This window comes from Sorex araneus, chromosome 2 (genome assembly GCF_027595985.1).
Source record: "Sorex araneus isolate mSorAra2 chromosome 2, mSorAra2.pri, whole genome shotgun sequence".
NCBI lineage: Eukaryota > Metazoa > Chordata > Mammalia > Eulipotyphla > Soricidae > Sorex > Sorex araneus.
This window is the reverse complement of record NC_073303.1, coordinates 129090409-129106281: the sequence shown is the minus strand read 5'-3', so window position 1 is coordinate 129106281 and position 15873 is coordinate 129090409. Positions and strand designations below refer to the sequence as shown.

The 15873-nt window shown below is 50.8% G+C and overlaps 2 pseudogenes; one reads left to right on the top strand and one right to left on the bottom strand.

Moving 5' to 3' along the window:
* The first annotated feature begins 673 nt into the window (after positions 1–673).
* On the top strand, positions 674–3055 carry LOC129401696 (S1 RNA-binding domain-containing protein 1-like; annotated as a pseudogene).
* Positions 3056–14612: 11557 nt separating this feature from the next.
* LOC129401695 (SNW domain-containing protein 1-like) lies at positions 14613–15092 on the bottom strand (annotated as a pseudogene).
* Between the last annotated feature and the right edge of the window lie 781 nt (positions 15093–15873).

Below are 15873 nucleotides of genomic sequence, written 5' to 3'. Positions count from 1 at the left end.
TCTGAAAGACCCCAGCTCGCTTGCCAGGGTTAAGACTTGCTCACTAGGAAGCTTCTGGTGGGAACCCGGAGACGCAGCCGCACGCACAGTTCAGGCCTTGAGAGGCGCTGGGCTGGGAGTCTCCAGCGGCACTTACTTGACAGAGGTTCAGGTGTGAAACATTTAAGCCCAAATATCACAAACTTAATGTTGAGAGGCCTGTACTTTGTAGTATAAGAGGACAGAAAGGAAAAATATATTTTTTACTATAGCCGGTGATTCTCAGGGGTTACTCCTGGCTCTGAACTCAGGAATTATTTCTGGCAGTGCTCAGGTGACCTATTGTGATGCCGGGATGGATCCTGGGTCGGCCGTGTGCAAGATAAACGCCCTCCATGCTGCACTATCGCTCAGGCCCGGAAAAAATATTTTAATGATGACATCATTAAAAATTTTGCACCAAGAAGCGCAAAAGCAAAGGACCAAGCTGTAGAACCCCAAGTCGAGTTTTCTTCTTTTCTGAGTTAACATCTGCCTTTGAAGAAGATAACAAGGAAGATCATATATGGGAGCCCCAAAAGAAAGTCCCCAAAACTTGTCAGCAGTCTCCCATGGAATGTGCTAAAAATAATCTAAAGAGATTTCTGTTACTAACATGTATTATTGATTGAGCCTTGTATACACACATATATATATGCAATTTTTTGATCAAGATCGATTGCCTTCTCCTTTACATCCCACCAAATGTGTCGAGATATATATTCCTATCCAATCATTGCTGGCAAATGTGTCCTCAAAAAAAAAAACATAACTGAATCAAAAAAGGGTGATACGGGGAGGTGGCGGGTTACGGGGGATATTGGTGGTGGAGAATGGTGGAGGAATGGGTGTTTGATCATTGTATGACTGAAACTCAAACATGAAAGCTTTGTAACTATAGCTTACAGTGATTCAATTAAAAAATAATAAAAGGGAATGTTATACAAAAAATAAATGAGAAAGATATCATTAAGTTTCAGCCGTACCAAAATTTTTCATGCAACGTAAGAAATATCCAGAATCACCAGATTCTCACAATGAACCATGGAGAAGACTTGAAGACACTTTTGGTGAAGGGCAACGTACCTGAGGGAATAAAAAGTGAATGATGTAGGTAGTACGTCCGAAACAGGGGAGACCATGAGGCTTTGCAAGACCAGAGGAAGTGAAGAATTTTTTGTTGTTGTTTTGGGTCATACCCGGCAATGCACAGGGGTTTCTCCTGGCTCTGCACTCAGGAATCACTCCTGGTGGTCCTCGGGGGACCATATGGAATGCTGGGAATCAAACCTAGGTCAGCCCCATGCATGGCAAACGCCCTCCCCACTGTGCTATTGTTCCAGCCACTAGGAAATGAAGATTTCACCTGATTCATTGGGTGATGCTTTTAGCTGCCTCATTTGTCCTCTCTGCTGTAGAAAATTCAGAGCCAAACTAACATCTGATGCAGAGAAAGAATCAGTAATGATGTTCAGAAGGAACTTTCATCAACACCTGTGAACCAGACCTGTTCCTGGGAGCACCTTAATGGGGGCAGATCCTAGTTATACGGTTGCAAAATAGCCAGAATATCTCCTACAACCAAGATACTCCACACTGAGGTGTTTTACTTGCATTCTGACAAGGCTTCCAAGGGGCAGAGAGAATAAAGCGGCTTTGCTGAATTTTGACTGCAGCACAGTGGTCATTAGAAATGGAGCTGCCTGCCGGGACCCAGAAGCTTACTCTGCTGAGCTGATCATGAAACATTACTCTGCACCCCTGGATGCTGCTCCCTGGGTTGTCAGTGAAGCTGGGGCATCAATCTACAGTGCTAGCCCCGAAGCAAAATAAGAGACGCCAGGGCTAGACGCTAATTTGAGAAGTGCAGTTCCCACAGCAAGGCGCGTGCAGGATCCATTAGCTGAGCTGGTGGAGACGGAGCCAAAGCGCACTGGACTCGGACTGTATATGACGTGTCCCAGACCTCACCAGGGGCAGCCCGGACAGTGGTGTAGAAGACTGTGTCAGCGTTGTCCCAGTGGATGTTAGCATCTGTTCAGAAGGTTTGTTGAGGCATTATTGCAGGACTCAGTGCCAACCGGGCCAAAAGTATTATTGAGTGGTGAGAGAAAAATCGACCGAGAGCTCCTGAAGACAGTGAAAGGGCTGGGTCCAAGGTCTTTCCAACAGTCTGGCTTCACAGAATCAACCGGGGTTGTACTCGAGTGTTCTGCGGTCAGCAGCCTGAATCCACAGGCCCAGTGTGGGACCTGGTCTGGCACCTTCCGCTGGTGGCAAGCCAGGCAGGAAGAGCAAAACTCCCGCAGCTTCTGACAGGAAACCGAATCCTTTGGATCAAACTTGTATTCACCCGGAATCATATGCACAGCGCTGAGGTTTTTCCCCTTCACTGGGGGGATGCTGAGTGAGACTGAAGGCCTGAAGAGCAACACAGATAAACTCATTCCTTGGAAAGGAAGGAATACAGGAAACAGCAGGAAGATTGCAAACAACAGCGCACACTCCACAAGTCATCGTAGATGGTCTCAATCAGCCCGAAAGCTTTGCCTTGTGTGCAGATTTTGATAAGCCCGATACCAAGAGAGGCAGAGTATGGCCAGAAGAGATGCACGCTGGGACAGTTCTGACAGGCAGAGTCCAGAATGCGACACTCTTTGGAATTTTGTGGATATAGGAGTGGGGTGATCAGGACTGATTCCCAAAGGAAGTGTCACAGAAGCAAAGTTTTCTTTTTTCTTTCTTTTTTTTTCTTTTTGCATCACACCCAGCGATGCTCAGGGGTTCCTCCTGGCTCTGAACTCAGGAATTACTCTTGGCGGTACTTGGGGACCCTATGGGATGCCGGGGATCGAACCCAGGTCAGCCACATGCAATTCAAAAGCCCTTCCGGCTGTACTATTGTTCAGCCCCAGAAGCAGGGTTTTCTACAGTGAAGAAGAGAAAGATCTGGTACCGGAGGAAGAGCTGAAGTCCGAGTCCTCGCATCGGCAGGCCCCAGCTAGGGTTCCTCACTTCCACCTTTACAGGTGGCTGAGGATTAGGTGCTTGTGAATTCTGGCCAGCAGAGGACAAAGAGTTCACTGAACAGGAGATTTACTTTCCTTGCCTTTTCTTCTGGATAAATGGAAAACTAACACCCGTGTTTTCTTTTAACCTTGAAGAAAAAAGCAAATTAGACCTCCCCCTGTGACTTCATGTGTTAATGGTTTTTCTGACTGAAACTTAAAATCTGTAACTCATCTTTTGACCCCATTTTCATTTTGAATATCAGATTATTTTGCTTTCATTTTCTGACATGCCTCTCCTGGCCAGGGGGACCCTTCCATTCCCTTGGGGCACTGAGACAGAAGAGCAAGGCAGCCCTTAGGACCCGAGTCCAGGGAACAGTGGGACCACAGAGGAGACAGACCTCCTGCCGCCTTCCCGAGTTCTTTTTTTTTTTTGTCAAATTAAGTGTCAGGATCTACTAATAATGAAGTGATATGTATATACACACACACATACATACGTATAGTTGGAACATAGGTTGTAGGCGTGTATTTCCACAAAAATATTGTAATTATATGTTACTATACTTTAAAATATATGATTTGAAAAAAAATAAAACAAACTATCAAAAGATTAGAAGTTGCTTTGCCAGTTCTTACCATGTCTACTTCCTGATCAAATAGGTATTTTTTTAACTTTATAGGCAACTGATATGAATATTATATCTGTCTCACTAAAATCGGTTATTTTGATATGGGCTTTTTAAATCCAGTGCACCAAAATCTTTTTTTTAATTGTTTATTGAATCATCATGTGAAAAGTAACAAAGCTTTCAGGCTTAAGTCTCAGTCATACAATGATCGAACACCCATCCTTCACCAGTGCACAGGTTCCACCACCAAGAACCCCAATATACCTCCCCTCCCACCCCCCACCCCCCGCCTGTGTGGCTGATTTGCTTTCTTTTTACTTTGATTACATTCAATATTTCAACAGGAAACTCACTATTATTATTTGGAATTTTCCTCTAACATTCAGACCTGTGGAAAAGGCAGCATTTGATAATTTGTTTTCCATTGCTGAGAATGAAGAGCATATGAGGTCTTGGCCACACAGTTTTGGATTTCTGGTATGTAAGTAACTAAGTCCACAGAAATATCTGCCAGAAATTGCATCATTGCAAGCTCGTACCTCTATTTAGTCGGCCTTATAAGATGGTGGTTGCCACGCCGCCACCGGGGAAAGGAAAAGCCGAGAGAGAAAAACCTTTCCCCTCCCGGGGTGGCATGCTTCCCGAGTTCTAATGCTCAGCTCCGACAAGATCAGCCCGCCTCACTTCCTGTTTCAGCTCCTGGAACCCTGAGTGGACCTTTCCAAGCACAAGAGAGAAGTGATTGCTTTGGCAACTGCACGTCCCATGAAAATGAATAAATTGGGATTCAGTCCTTGGCTTGCAGCAACAGAGCACTGCAGAGCTGAGCCTCAGCTCCCGGAGTTCCACTTCACTCCCCTCCCCGAGCCCTGGCCTGGCTCTCCCCTTGCTAGCACATGTGACCTCCCTCCTGGGGGCTCCACACAGCAATGTCTGTGTGGCCCCTGAAGTGTGGGTACCAGGCAGGCCTATCCATGAGGGTCAGTGATGGAAACAAATGTGATTTCTGGGTGTCTGCGCTCCAGACACAGGCCTCTGGGGAGCAATCTGAGGCGCCTGCCAGGGCCAGTGCACCTCAGCAACCCTGCCCGTGCCCCAGCCCCATGGGTCAAGGGGTGCCTAGAAAATGAAGTGCTCTCTGGCAGACAGCCCCACCGCAGGCTCCAGCGCCACGCTCAAGAGTTGCCAGGACAGCAAAGGTGCTCATTCTCGGGCAGTGTCCAAAATCCCTCTTCCCTCGTGCAGAGCAGGATGCTGAGTTTTCTGTCTTAGGCCCTGGGATGTCCGCAACAAGTTCCCAGATGCAAATGGAGCTTCCTGGGCCCGCAGAGATACAGTGGGGAAGGCCTGGGCTTGCACGCAGCTGACCCTGGTTCAATCCGAGGCATCCCATATGGTCCCCGGAGCATCCGAGTGACTCCTGAGCACAGAGCCAGGAGTTTGCAAGGAGCACAGCTGTGTGTGGATTTGAAAGAAAAACCAAAATCCCCATGGGCTGCAGTGATAGCACACAGGTAGGGCATTTGCCTGCGTGTGGCTGACTCAGGTTAGACCACATCCCATATGATCCCTTGAGCACTGCCAGGAGTAAGTCCTGAATGCAGAGCCAGAAGTAACCCCTGAGCATTGCTGGGTGTGACCCAAAAAGAAAAAAAATTCCCTCTCCTCTTCCCTGCTTCCCTCTTCCCATTCTTGCTCCTGGGCTGGGATTGACTCTGCCCCTGGCCAGTGATGCCCCCCAACCACATGCCCCTAGGCATCTTCCTCCCTGGGATGGAAGGTCAAGCATCTTATTCTCATGCAACCGTCATGGTGAAATTCAAATAACACCACACACCTCAAGGCCTTCTCTATTTCTCCCTGAGGTTGTTGAAATGTGCCCTACTCTTATACCTCCTTATGCGTTTGAATGATGCATTTTCTCTCTGCCATGGAGTCTGTGTGTGGATGTTCATGGGCATCTAGACTTGCTTCTAGAGTGACAAATAAGAAGCTATATGGGGGCTGAAACAGACCCCCTAAATTAAACAAGAGAAAGGAGGGAGAAGCATTCCTTTCATGGCCCAATGAATTGAGTCAAGGGCCCACCAGCCACCAGATTAATGGGAGCACACCAGCCCGACAGTTATGGGAGTGGCCGGGAGACAGTACCTGAAGGCCACACCGACACGGGCAAGACAGACTGACACTGACTGCTTTCCTTTGAGCATCTGAAGGCCCTACCATGCGGGAAGGATGCATTGACTGTTGTTCTTTTACTTATTCCCTCTGTCTCCTCTGTTTCACTGATAAGAATGTATGGAGATTGGGGCCAGAGAGATAGTACAGTGGGTAGGGCATTTGCCTTGCACGCGGCCGACCCGGGTTGGATCCCCGGCATCCCATATGGTCTCCCAAGCACTGCCAGGAGTAATTCCTGAGTGCAAAGCCAGGAGTAACCCCTGAGTATCGCTGGGTGTGGCCCAAAAAGCAAAAAAATAACAATAATAATAATAAATAAATAAAAAGAATGTATGGAGATTGTAGTCCACCTTTAGAGGATAAAGATCTCTTTCTCTTCTGACTTGAGGTCCTCAGTGCTGAGCCTCTGATAAACTCACTCTCCTATCCTGGGCTGTCTCTCTCTGTTCACTCATGGCTCTCGCCAGCACAACACTTCTTATAACATTCTAGGAAGTGTAGGCCAACACGGAAATAGCCTTACTAGGTGGTCAGCTTCTTCCATCTAGAATGGTGACCAATACCCAAAGATGGGAGAAGGCGCGCCTTGACTTGGGAATATTTCAGTACTCTTCACTGTCCGTGCAGAAAATCAGCAGGTCCTAATAATTAGCTTGAACCCATCATGAGAATACGGCATGGCAACTGACCTGCACGAGGCTGACCTCCATCCAGAAGTTTCCCGGGCTGTGGGTGGCCCTCGGCCTTGGTCCTCTGTCGTATCCTGTCACATGGTGAGTCCACGGTGCTGTCAAAAACGGTCAGCTCAGGAAGACAGGGTGGTGTACCACGTTCCTGCAGTTCCGATCCCCCAAGGCCTGAGGCTGAGGCTCACTGCCCCTCCTGCCCCTGGGCTTCCTGCCCTCAGATCCTGGCACCTCGGCATGGCTACCCACCACCCCCAGGTCACGAGGCAGAAGCCAAGGCAGATGGCACCTAACAAAGCTGACGAGGAGGGAGTCTGAGCAGGCAAACTCAGCTTATCAAACAGCCGAGGGCAACTTCCCCGCTCGGCTCCTGGCCCATCTGCCGGAGCCGCCCTCCCAGTCCAGGAGGGCCAGGCCAGGGAGCAGGTGCGTCTCCAGCCTCTGGGGCACCGCGGCTCCCTCTCCTCAGGAAGGCCCTTTTCCTCCATCCGGTCCCATACAGGAAGGCTTGTCTGGGCTGGCTGCTGGGGAGGGAGGGTACCTAGTCCATGGTTTTCAGGAAGCTTCCAGTACCATCTGGATCCTTGGAGGTTCTTGTTTTAGCTGGCTTGGGGCCACATCTGGCCACTCTCAGGGGCTACTCCTGGCTCTGTGATCAGGGGACCAAGTGTGGTGCTGGGGGTAGAATCAGGGTCATGGCACCCGCAGCACAAGGGCCTGGCCCCTGTACTGTCCAGTGCTCAGTCCTTCCATCTGTCTGGCCTCACAGGGGGCCCAGGCCGTTCCCCCTGTTCGACAGCCACCACCATGTTGGATCAGGGCTCAGCTGAACTCAGTGTGCCTCTGACTTGGTTACAGCCCCGAGGTTGGCATCGACAAGTCCCAGGAGTTAGGGCTTCCAGAAATGGTTTTCTTTGAGTGGAGAGACACCATGAGGCCCCAACAGTGCCAGAGGCCATGGGCAAGAGCACTTTGCCCAGAGCACCCCCGGGTCTCAGTAGCAGCTCCAGAACCAGAGAAACGTGCTTCTGTCTGGAGCTCAAAGTTCCTCCTGGTTCTCCTCGCTGAGTCTCTTGGAACAGCTCCGCTGGTTTCAGACCTGCGTCAGAGCCTGCAGAGTAAGAAGGCTCTCTGGGCTGGTGAATGAAAGGCTAATTTGGAGTGGTCGTTTCATACCTCAGAGGGGCGGAGGATTTGCTCGTATCACTGCCTCCACTTCCTAAGAGTCATACTAGATGGTATGTGTCTCGAGCACTCGGGTCACTCTGGACACTCTCCAGGGTGACGTGGGAGCTGAGTTTTGAAGCGCAGGGTACGAGGAGCAGGCTGGATAGCCCCGGAGTGCAGCAGCGGACCCACCCCTCACACCCTGTCGTTCCACAAAGCATCCCAGCTCCTTTCCCCAGGCCTCTCCTGGCGTCCGGGGGAGAACTTACCCAGCAAATTAGCAACTGCAGAGAGCCCGGGTGGGGTGGGGGGCGGCCATCTAAGTATGAATTTATTTATTTTTGTGGCAGTAGGCCTCTCTCTCTTCCCTATGTCCTTTACCGCGCAAAATTAGACATGTTAATTATGGTCTCTGGAAAAGAATTCCCAGGACAAAATCTGTATTGCCATGCACGGGCTGTCTGACCTTGGGCATGTTAATTCATCTTCTTTGAATCAGGTTCCTCTGATGTAAAACGGGGCTGATGGAGCCGATAAGAGAATTCAATAAGATAATTCATGAAAAGAACGGACACAAGGTTAGCCCCGTAGCGGTGCTTAATAAATGAAAATTTTTATTAATAGAGTGGAACCTTGTGATTAAGCAAATCAGAGTGTAATGAAATTAGCAGCAGGCTTCCTTGTCCCGTGGCTCTGTGGCCTGACCTGAAGGTGAGCACAGTGGCCTCTGACCCGTCCCTCTTTCGGTGAGGCCCATGGTTTTACCTCACTTCTAGGCTCTGGCCCCAGAGAGCTCTGGTGCGATATTTAAATATAACACCTTGATTGGAAAATAACTGCACGACTGGCGTGCCACGTGCCTGGAATGAAGCTTAACTTGCCGGCTGGTTTGTTTGCTTCACAATAGCACAGACTTGTACCTGTGTCTGTATACAAACAGCTGAACCGGAGGCAGGCTACTCTAACCTAACCTCTATGGAGCAAACCCCAGCCCTGTGTGGATGAAACAGGCTCCATCTGGGGTCCTTAGAGTGGAACCTCGTGGTTACGATCACATGAACATGGTTGGTTTTGATGGGCGCGTCCTGTGTCACCCTTAGTCTGAGTGAAGAACAAGAAATTGTCATACCAGATATTTCCATTCCCGTGTCTTTTCTCTGTCGCCCACAGAGGAGTGACGTCCTGTGGTTTTCTCCTTCCTCTTCTGACTTATTCAGCTGAACATGGTTGTTTGGGTCACTCGGGCTCTGCACTCAGGAATCACTCCTGGTAGTGCTCAGGGACCATATGGGATGCCAGGGATCGAACACCAGTCCTGGGCGTGCAAGGCCAGTGCCCTCCAGGCTGACCCATCTCTCGGGCCCCATCAATGGCCATCCTGGCGGCAGGAGGGCCACGCTCTGGGGCCGTGTGCTGCTGGGGATCCCACCCAGCACTCCCGTTTGTCGCTCGCCCCCTCCCTCTGCACGAGGGCCCAAACAGATGGAGTTCCGCTGACCCAGGTCTAAGGAAAGCCAGGCAGGCCTTTCCATTAGCTTGTGGGGATTGGTGACTGCAATCAGAATTGGAGGGGTTTTTTTGGTGTTTGTTTTTTCCCAAATTTTATTATTATTATTTTTTAATTTTTGAGAATTGGACTTTTAAAGCCCTGAGAAGGCTTCCAGTTGTTGCTTCCTGACCTGAGGCTCCAACCGCCTGCGGGTGACACCTTAGCGCACCTTCTTAGGGCTGGGACAGCCGCTCAGCTCACTGGACTTTCCTTCCCAGCGATGTGACCACATCAGTTTCTCGGTGGCTCACTCTTGGCCACGAATTCTCATTGACTGCTCCTTGCGGCCAGGATATATTTGAGAAAGATTCAAGTGGGCAGATAGACGGCCCAGAGGCACATCTCCAAAGAACCCAGTAACATCCTTACAAGCCCTCCTTCCGTGTAACCAAAGGAAACATTCACCCCTAGGGGAAGAACTCAGCTGAGACATTGTCTGCTCCCCACGCTGTGTGCCCGCTGTGTGCCCGACCCGCCAGACCTCACCCCTGAAGGTCTGCCCCATGCTCTCCACTGCCACCGAGTTGAAGGTGAGAGTCCGGGCCATGCAGTCTGCATTACAATTCAGGCGAGAGAGTTTCCAGGAAATCCCAAGGCTACAGTGAAGGTTGCATTTAAAGTGTTTATTGATGGATTCAGGCAGTGCTCACACAAAGACAATGTGGACAGTGAGATCAGCACACAGCTGAGATTTCTTAACAGTCAAATTTCCCCAGTAGGAATGACTTTGCCCTAATATGGAACTAAAAATTTTAATGCAAACATTGAATGCTTATACGTCTGAGGCAAAAAAGAAGGAAAAAAAAAATCCCAGGCTCACCTTGGGGAAAGAGGGGACCATTTTTCATCTCTGCTTTTTTTTTTTTTTTTTTTTTTTTGCTTTTTGGGTCACACTCGATGATGCACAGGAGTTACTCCTGGCTCTGCACTCAGGAATTATCCCCGGTGGTGCTTGGGGGACCATCTGGGATACTGGGAATCAAACCCAGGTCAGCACATATCAGGTAAATGCCCGACCCACTGTGCTATTGCTCCAGCCCCCACACCTCTGCTTTCTGACTTATTATACTCCGCCTTCCGAGTTCAATGTCTTAAAGTGTGCGTTTTTCTTCCTCCTGATGTCCCATCAATACATGATGGCTTTGTGTTTCTCCAGGACTTGTTTTTATCAGGTTTTGCTTATGGAGGGGGAAAAAAGGAATGCTAAAGCAGCTTTGACCTGCAAGTAATGTCTGGCTCCAAATGCGGCATCTCAAAGGAAGACTTTGGCCCTGAACCTCCTGAACTGTGAAGAAGTTGCTCTTGCTAAGGGCCCTGCACTGTTGGCTTCCGAAGTGCCTTCTGGTCGCCAGCAGTTAGGAATTCTCCTTTGTGTATCCTGAAAATGTCACCTGCTCCTGGGGGGCCCGACTGGGGCGTGTGAAAGAGGCAGAAATGCTTCCTGAGAAAAAAAGGGCTGCACATGGCACCCAGTGCACGGGGACTGGCCCGGGGCCGGCCGTCTCCTTACCCTTTCCGATAGCTTACAAATGAGCCCGCAGAGAACAGCTGTTCTCGTCATCTGGTTCTGACAGGGGACAAGAACACCAGGGGAGATTGGAACCAAATCACAAAAGGACACACACAAGCCTCTGCTGGGCTGGTTTGGGTGGACAATAGGGCACTGAGAAACTATTCTGTAAGGAAGGACGAGGCCAGACTGTAAATAACCATCTGAAGGGGAGAAGTGCTGGCAGCAAGGATGCCCGGTAATAGTCCGGGGGAGCCGTCATTCCGGAGGGACAAAGGAGATTGGAAACTATGGACAGACGTGGGAAGAGAGGGGCCTTGAGGACACCCGGATTTGCACCTTGGTTATTCACTATAGTAGGGAAGCTGTACCATATTCCTCGAAATAGACACTTGAAACCAAAATAGTGGCTTGGAAGCTGGAGCACGGTCAGATTAAAGACCCAGAATGTCCTGTCTCTGTTCCTTTGCATGCAAACCGCCACACAGACCTTCGTTAGCTCCCTCCTGGCAACACACTTGGGCATGCAGTGATGGAACGTTCCTAGCAGGCACTGTTTTTCAGACTCTGCTTCTGTGAAGACACGGTGGGTTCAGTGAGAGCTGCCGTGGGTGGAGTTGTTGGGACACCTGGGCAAATCTCAACACGGCTCAAAGGGACGGAAGCATCGGCAGCGACTTCTGCCTTTCAGATCTGCGATATTCTAGTTCATTTCAGGTTGTTGGGCCAGTCAGCTTTCATCACAAACTGCTGGCCGCAAACACAGGCTGTGGGGTCACCCACTCAGTGTCCTTCCAAACATCTTTAAAAATCAATAGACTGGGGGCTGGAGGGATAGCACAGCGGGTAGGGCATTTGCCTTGCATGCAGCCAACCCGGGTTCTATTCCCAGCATTCCATATGGTCCCCTGAGCACCTCCAGGAGTAATTCCTGAGTGCAGAGCCAGGAGTAACCCCTGTGCATCGCCAGGTGTGACCCAAAAAGCAAAAAAAAAAAAAAATCAATAGACTCTGGGGTGGAGCAATAGCACAGCCGGTAGGCTATTTGCCTTATACATGGCCGACACGGGTTCAATTCCCAGCATTCCATATGGTCCCCTGAGCACCATCAGGAGTAATTCCTGATTGTAGAGCCAGGAGTACCCTCTGAGAATTGCTGGGTGTGATCTGAAAAAGCAAAAAACTAAAATTAAAATAAAATGAGGCTTCCAGCCAGAGAGATGTTACCACAGTTAAGGCCTTACACTCAGCTGATCCTGTTCAGCCCTGGGCATCACCTAGTGTCTTTCAGGGTGTAGCCTCCCCATGCTGCTTGGACCCCAAATGTCCTAGAAGAAGCCAGGGTGGATACGGAGCAATAGCACAGCGGGTAGGGCATTTGCCTGGCACGTGGCCAACCTGGGTTTGATCCCTGTATCCCAATGGTCCCCTGAGCACCGCCAGGAGTAATTCCTGAATGCAGAGCCAGGAGGTACCCCTGTGCATCACCAGGTGTGACCCAAAAAGCAAAAAAAAAAATTTTAATTAAAAAAATTAAAAAGCAGTAGACTGTGGTTTCTTTTCAGATCATATAAATCTTTCACCTTGTACTAAAAATCAGGAGTGTGGAGCAATAGTACAGCAGGGAAGATGCTTGTGTTACATGCAGTCAACCCGGGTTCCATCCCCAGCATCCCAGAGAGTCCCCCGAGCACTGCCAGGAGATGCCTGAGTGAAGAACCAGGAGCCACCCCTGAGCACTGCCAGGAACGGCCACCAGACTGAAATGAAATCAATAAAAATAAAAACCAGATGTGCTGAGCAGGCAGGAATCTTGCTCCTGGACAGAAAGACAGCAACAAGCCAGACAGATCTGGATGAGGAACACGCACGCTGCAGGCAGAGAGGCGCAGGACAAGAGCAGGCGACGAGGACAGAGGGTAGGATCCCTAGGGCAGCTTCTTCATGGGCTCAGACCCCCTGTGTCCTGGCCCCTGACCTTCGAGGACAAGTCAGGGGTCACCGGGAGGAGAGTCTGCAGAGAGGGAGGCTGGAAACCCTCGGGGCCGGCCGTGGCGGATGGTTGCACCATGGATAAGCCCGTGGTCCTCGGGAGGGTACTTGGAGACTAGACTGTGACGACGGCACGGGGAGGTGAGAGAAGAATCACCCCTGGCCTGTCTGTGGAGGAAGGGGGCTTTCAGCAGCATGACCCGGAGGAAGTTTGTGAAGCCTCTTGGGGGACAGACTCTCTGATGGCAATGAAGTTCCTGAGTGCAGGAGGGACCTCGCAGACCGGGAGTGCCCGGGGCCGCCCTTTCCTGGGCTGCTGTCCTGCAAGCACCCGCCGGCGCCTCCAGTTCCCTGCAGGCTCCTCAGGGAGGGCCAGCACGGGGAGATGTCCCCTGCTCAGGTCCTCAGGCAGGTGACCGGGAAAGGGCTTTGAGTCTGCCAAGGGCCTGTCCCTCAGGGATGGTCCAGGGGTGCCTGCTATCTTAAAGCCACTCAGTGCCCGTCCTCACTCAGGCAGATGCCAAGCTATACTTGGTCTCCTCCCAAGACTCTGGAACCAGTGAGTGGGTACAGGGGAGCCCCCAGCCCCCCAATATCAACCTCTCCCCTTAGAGGCCGCCTGACCACCAAAACACACAAAGACCAACAAGATGGTTTAAACACAGAAAGCTTTATTCCTCATTGAAAACACACTAAACCAATAGGAAGGGATTATACACAAGTCACAGCCCCTCCCTTCCACGTCCCCAGGGCTTCCTGGTAGATGGCCCCTGTGGCAGGACCCTGGGGTCCCTGAGGGGCTTTCAGAGGTGGTTCCGGCCTGCACCCCAGCTGCTCTGCCATCAGTCTAAGTGTGTGGGGGGCTCCAGTGCAGGGGAACCCACGGTCACGGTCGCTCTCGTGGTTTCCAATGAGCATCTCCAATCCTGTCTGGAAAGTGCGTCTCTGTGGGCTTCTCAGGGTGACTCCAAACCTCAGCAAGCATTTTCAAAGATGGGGTCACCCATGGACAGGGATGGAACCATTGGTACAGGACAGGGACCAGGCCCAGGGGAAGAACGGTTTAAGCAAATCCAGGAGCAGATGTGGAGACTTGCTGGGTTCACAGGCCGGGAGAGGTGCTAGTGGCACCCGTCAGTCCTTCCCACTTCTGGCAGATGGCCATCCAAAGACGCCTTGCAGCCCTGCTGCTTTCTGTTGGAAGAACTTGGAGCTCTGGGTGCTGTCTTGGCCCCACGCTGCGTGGGTCACATGGTGTCTGACTCCCGAGGCGGAAACTGGGTGCACCCAGAGTTCCTGATCTCGGGACTTGAGGAAGAACGGTTTTGTGAAAATGATCCTCTAGGGTCCCTGCACTTAAACCTCTCTTGGAAACTCTGTCCTCACCCAGGAAGAAGGCTCCGCGGGACCGTGCCTGTGTGGAGCCTGGACGTGGCCTCGCAGGCATGTGGGGACGCCATTCCCGTTCCACAGTCCCTCCCTCCCTGCCCCCTCACCACTTCTCTCTCTCCTCAGTCTCTCCTCACTCTCTCTCTTTTTAAAAATTTATTTATTTTATTGAATCACCATGAAAAAAGTTACAAAGCTTCTATGTTTAAGTCTGAGTCATACAATGATCAAACCCCCATCCCTTCACCAGTGCACATGTTTCATGACCAAGAACCCCAGGATACCCCCATCCTACCGCCCCCCCACCTGTGTGGCTAATAATCTTCACTTTACTCTATATACTTTGATTACATTCAATATTTCAACAGAAAACTCGCTATTATTATTTGGAATTCCCCAAATAATAATCAGACCTACTTAAAAGGCATCATTTGATAATTTGTATTCCATTTCTGAAAATGAAGAGTAAGTGAGGTCTTACTTCAGCTTTTGAGACACAGACCTCTTTAAGGCTGGTCTGGTCCTTTTGGTTATCTCTCTGAAAGGCTTCTTCATCGGGTCTCTGGAGGTCTGGATCATCTGCGTTGGTCACTTCTTTGGACACCAGGTCACTGAACTTGCTGGAAATGACCTTGTCTTTGGACTGTTCTTTTTGAGCAATTGCGCCATACTTGATTTTTCCTTCCGCATCCACCTGAACGGCCAGTGCATTTGACAGTTTTCCCTTCTGTCTCATAGTGGATATCGGGCCACATGGATCAATGGAAAAGCAACTCTGTCTCCAAAATCCTCTAATAAGTGAGGTGTCCAACCTTTCCTGTACCCGTATGCTGGAGGTTCTCTTCGGGAGGAAACCAGTGAGGTCTGTGGGGACCTGTGGGATCCTGCCTTTTCCTCAGCCTCACGCTTGTCCTGAGCCTGCTGACCTGGTGCAGGTAACAAGCTGCTGAGCACCATCTTCTCGGGCTCCTTCCAGTACGAGCGACCTCTCCTGGGTCTCTCTTGATTCTCTTGAGTTCTGGAGCTTTCCAAGCCTCCTATTTCTCCTGGTCACTCTCCTCGTCGGTGGTGGTCATGTCCAGGGCAACCAGGTCACTCTGCTTCCCCCATGGATGCTCCCGACAAACTGTCTCAGAGGGACACGCTCTAAGGACACTCTCAGAGGGATGCTCTCAGAGGGATGCTCTCAGAGGGATGCTCTTCCAGTTCTGGATGGGAAAGAGCTTTTATGCAAGCCTGGAGGGTGGGTGCCAGACAGGGTGTGGCGGGACCTGGCTGGGTCATGAGGTAGGGCTAGAGCGGGGCCAGTTTTGTGTCCACACCCTGTCTGCACCTCCAGGGAATGAAGAAAGGCGACTCCTGCTGTGAGTCCTGGGAGAGCCTTGCACTCTGGCCTGTTAATCTCATGGCTCAGGATAGTCAGAACAATCCCAGACTCCTCTGCAGCTCTCCCTTTCTGTAGAGTGGCGAGGCGGAAAGGTGGGTGACCCAGAAGAGAACTGAGGGCCCTCAGCTCTCCGCACCCGTCTTCCTGGTGTCCGCCCTGCTCTGCCCCCTTCCTTGGGCTCGTTTCTAGGACAATGTGAGGATCCTGCGACGCTGCTGCCCACCTGTGGAAAGGCATTGCCAAGGGCATCTCTCAGATTATCGTCCAGAGGGGCTGCAGGTAGGGGGAAGGCCTGTGTCTCTGTGATACCCGGGTTTCCAGATTCTTGAGTGAACAGACAGACAGAGACGT